General features: G+C 40.9%; 1 pseudogene across 1 annotated transcript; it reads right to left on the minus strand.

Annotated features, from left to right (window-relative positions):
• Nucleotides 1-3,612: 3,612 nt before the first annotated feature.
• On the minus strand, nt 3,613-4,685 carry LOC311178869 (olfactory receptor 52B4-like; annotated as a pseudogene). The gene has a single exon. The product of its transcript is annotated as an olfactory receptor 52B4-like (transcript).
• Nucleotides 4,686-5,008: the final 323 nt, after the last annotated feature.

Consider the following 5,008-nt stretch of genomic DNA (forward strand, 5'->3'; position numbering starts at 1 on the left):
CATCATGTACCATACCCCATTATCTGTGATTGCTAGATTTTCAAAGACTAAGATGGCAAAGCCTTCTTTAAGGACAGGTGGTCCAAAGTGCTCAGGGGTAGGTGGGGAGGATGCATGCTGGATCCCCAGGGAATTATGCTGAGTGATATAAATCCTATCTTTAAGTGCTACATGCTGTATGATTCCTTTATTTCTTTAATATTTTTTTAAAGATTTATATATGCATACAAGAATTGGGGTACAGGCCGTGGGGGGGTGTGTGTGAAAGGATTTACCAGAGACAGAGTGGGGAACAGAACAGGCAGATTGACTGAAATACTGCTGAGGTGAGCAGCAGGTCAGTCAGGAGAAGTCTGCTGTGCCATGTGAGTCACCTCCCTGGCTGGGGATTGAACTCATGCTGCAGTGGCTGCGGATTGCTTCATAGGGCTGCATCTTAACCCCTTGAGCCACCAGGGGGGCCCTTGCATGATTCCATTTATAAAATATTCATGAAGGTAACAGAATTGTAGAGATGGAAGACCTGTTAGTGTTTGCCAGGAGCCAGATATGAAAGAGGAGGAATATAGGTGAGAGCACAAAATGACAGCATGAGCAGGGACAGGACAATTCTGTGCTTAGTTGTGGGGGTGCTTCTACTACTCTCCAATGTCATATAATTACTGAGCTCTATACGTACAGAGACAAAAGACCATACACACTAGTGCTTGTAAAACTGGTGAACTCTAGTCAGTTCTGTGGGTTGTACCAATGTCAACCTTATGGTTTTGATTTTGTACTATACTTAGACAAGATGTTACCACAGGGCAAAACTGGATGATGGGTAAACAAGACCTTCCAGAACATTATCCTCTTGCAACTTCCTGTGAATTTGTAATTTTTGGAAAATAAAGTTTAAAGAATTTGTTGAATGTGAAATAGGTATTTTTAGATGGAAATAGTAATTATTATAAATATATATAGCATTATATACCCAATATCATTCTAAGCACTTTGCATATATTAACCCGTTTAATGCTCATAAGAGCTCAATAAAGTTGACAAAATAATCCTCACTGAGAGATGAGAAAATGAAAAAGGAGAAGAGGATGTGCATAACACTCAAGTTCTAGTTTAGAGGGACTTTTCGTGATTAATGGAAAAAGACAAAAGGAAAGATATACACATTGTTAGTGGAGAGAAATTACATAACTCTTCTGAGTGCAGTTTTATAGGTTTCATAAAAAAATCAATAAAATCTGCAGTAGCATTCCTAGGACTTTATACTTAAAAAATGGAAAGTTCAGAGTAAGCTTTATGTATGAGATACTCAAAGAAGACTTGTTTATATAAAAATGGAAAACTCCAAATGCCCAGTAATAATTGAAAGTATATGAACACAACACACACACACACACACACACAGAGCAAGGAATGCAAGGCAGTATCCTAAAATGTTATCTCCTGATGGGGGAGTTTTCTTTATCTTCAGGTTGTTTTCCAAATGTTTTTACATTGAACATCTGCATCATATTAAAAGACTATACTTAAAAATAACTTATTTAAAATATATCTGGACTGTGTAAGCCACAAGGGCTTTAATTTGTAAATATGTAAGGTCATGTCAAAAAGGGCTTAAAAGATGTTTTGTTAAATAAATGATAGCAAAATTGTTCAATGAAATGACATATAGTCAATAATTGATTACATAAATTTGTCCCGACCCGCGGGATTCATAGGCACGAAAAGAGAAGGGCTGAGGATTGAAATGAGGGGCTTGAGACAACTTGACGCTAGCGTTTACTTCTTTATTTTTCCTTTTCCTTTCTTTTACTTTTCCCTGTCTTTCTACATTCCCTGACCTTCTCTCTGCTCCTCTCGCAATAATCTCTGTCGCAATAACCTCCTGACCTGCTCATGGTTCTCTTCTTATATCCTGGTAGCTCCTCCCATCGTACCTCCCAGTCTCATTTGATTAATAGGAAACACCTGTGGTTTCTCAGCAGGCAAAACGGTAAAGCAAAAACTAATTAATGGCACGTGTGTTGCGCAACACGGCGCATGCTCCAGGCGGCTCCGGACATAAATTCATATATTGAAGACATCGACAATGTACCATAGTTTAAGAAAAGTAGGTTACAGGGCCTCCCTGGTGGCACATAGGGTTAAACACCGCACTAAGAAGCAATCCGCAGCCTCTGCAGCACGAGTTTGATCCCCGGCAGGCCAGAGAAAAACCCACATGGCAAAGCAGACCTCTCCTGTCTTTGCTCCCCTCAGCGTGTATTTCAGTCACTCTGTGGATCCTCTCACCCCCCGCATCTCTGGCCTGTACCCCAGCTCTTGTATGCATAAATAAATCTTAAAAAATTTGTTTAAAAAAAAGTAGGTTACAGACAAAATGCAGAATATGATAAATACTTAAATATCTACCCTATATTTCCAGATAGAGTAACAGATAAATCTGTAGCTATATATGGAGATAAAATACATTCAGTTTCAGACATAGATTATCTAAGTAGAGAGATACAGATGTGTAGCTAGTGAAAACAGAATTTTAACAACAAAACTGCTTGAGGGCTGTAAGTGTATGGCTTAGGAACTCCATTTCAAGTTTAATATTTTTTTCATAATTTCAAATGTTTTCTACAAGGAACATAGAATTTTGATTAATAAGTATTTTTAAAAATGTGGACAACATGCTATTTTCCTCAGAGAGGAAGAATCAACTAAATAATACAATGGGAAGGAGTTATGGTTAGAGAAGTGTCACAGGGGAGGGGAGATGAAAACTGGGTTAAGAAAAGAGGATAACAGTTTTCTAGCAAGTCAAGAGATTATTCCAAGACAAAGCAGAGAGACACATGAAGAGCATGGCACGACCTGGAGAGTTAATGGCCTGATGTTTCTGAAATTTGGGTTACTTTGAAAGTGATAATGGAAAGTGTTCCTGTAAAGAACAAGTAAAGTCATTACAAACTGTGACTGCCCAGCTGAGATTAAAGAACATAGTCTGACATTGAGATTGGAGGAGTTCCTATCTCAGCATTTCCCCCACATTCAGCCCTTCAGAAACCACATCAGTAGTTTCTACCACAGGAATGATCAGTCCAGTGATCTCACTCTCAATGGTTGTTCTACATAATACAAAACACACATTTACATTCCCTTATTACAAATACACGTGTTGGTAGGATATCAATTAAAATAGGAATAAATGTAAAACCTAGAATCATTGCTTCTAAGACTATTTTAGCTAGAACGATGGCTATTAAGGAGTAGAGGTTTGCATGTGATTATTCCTCAGAGGTTGAGGAAAAGCCAAACCAATTCCCAATCGAGCACTATTCTTACATGTTTCCAAATATCATGCTCATGATTGAGGACATATGACTTCTGAAAGTTAACTCATTCTGTCCCAGGTTCTTTTCAGGAGATCACTTGTTCAGTCAAACATGTTATGCTCTCTTAGATTGTTTTGACAATGGAAGAGTAAGTCCTACAACTGCCCTGGCAAATTTTCTCTACCAACAGAACCCTGAGCCATCTCTATTTCAGCAGATCCCTCCTGCTCTTAGACCCTTCACAAACAGCCAGATAGTCCCAAAACTCAGTTCTTAAACTAAAAGATTTCTATTTTGTTAGCAACACCTGAACCACTTGCTCTTGGATTTGCTTGGTCTTGATCCCATAAATGATGGGGTTCATCACAGGTGGAGCCAGAATGCAGACAATAGCCAACAAGATGTGACATGAGGGGGAATGTGGCATCCAAACATCTGAGTAAGGTTTGTGAAGATCCATGGGCCATAAAAGAGGATGATGATGCAGACTTATGTTGAGAGCTTCGTGGCGAGCAACCTGGGATGGGATGCGGAACACAGCACAGAGAATCAGCACATAAGAAACAAAAATTAGCAGAAGATCTAGAACCACTGTTAATATGAGGTTGGTAAACTCATACCAGATGTTCACTCGAATGTCATAACAAGCATATTTGGCCAAGCCAAGGTGTTCACAAAAGGTGTGTGGAATAATATTATTTTGGCAGAAAGTCAATCTTTTCAGAAGAAATATTATGGGAAAAATTGTACCATAACTTCTCAGAAAGATGAAGATACCAATTTTCCCAGTCAGTGAGTGTGTGAGAACAGTGGTGTATCTCAGGAGGTAGCAGATGGCAATGTAGTGGTCAAATGCCATCACCAGCAAGATCCCCGACTCTGAGATGAAGGTGGAGTGGATGGAGAGCTGAGTGATGCAGCGATCCAGGGAGATCGCCCCAGCCTGGAACCAAAAGATGGCCAAGGCCTGAGGCACCGTGCACGTGGAGATGACGACGTCTGCTCCAGCCAGCATGCAGAGGAAGAGGTACACGGGCTCATGGAGGTTGCGCTTCGTGAGGATGATGCAGATGAGCAGGCTGTTTCTGAGCAGAGCAGTGACGTAGTACATGAAGAAGGGGAAGGAAATCCACCATACATACATTCTTTTTTTTTTTTTTTTTTTTTTTTTTTTTAAAATTTTTTTTTAAAGATTTATTTATTTATACAAGCACTGGGTACAGTCAGAAGCGCGGGAGGGTGAGAGAATTCACCAGAGCCAGAGCGGGGAGCAGAGCAGACAGAAGGACCAAAGTACACTGCTGAGGGGAGCAGCGGGCGGCAGGAGAGGTCTGCGCGCCATGTGGGACCCTCCTCCGGTGGCCGGGGAGCAGCCGGGGATCGAACCGGCGCCGCAGAGGCTGCGGGCAGCTTCGCAACCCAGCGCTCAACCGCTGCGCCACCGGGGAGGCCATACATACATTCTTGAGATTGACTAATAAGTCATAAAGGGAGGGATGGAAAGAGAAACACCACATGAAGAGGTGAATATACAGTATGAAGCATTTCCAGCTCAGGGTGACAGGTACATAAGGAGTGATTAGGGAGCAATGCAGCAGGTTTTCCTGATATTAAAGGACCTTGATCAAATCTTTACCCTTTTACTCCATCCTTTACAAGATGTCTTGAATAAGATGTCTTGAATC

Source organism: Talpa europaea (genome assembly GCF_964194135.1).
Source record: "Talpa europaea genome assembly, chromosome: 1".
In the NCBI taxonomy this organism is placed as follows: Eukaryota; Metazoa; Chordata; class Mammalia; order Eulipotyphla; family Talpidae; genus Talpa; species Talpa europaea.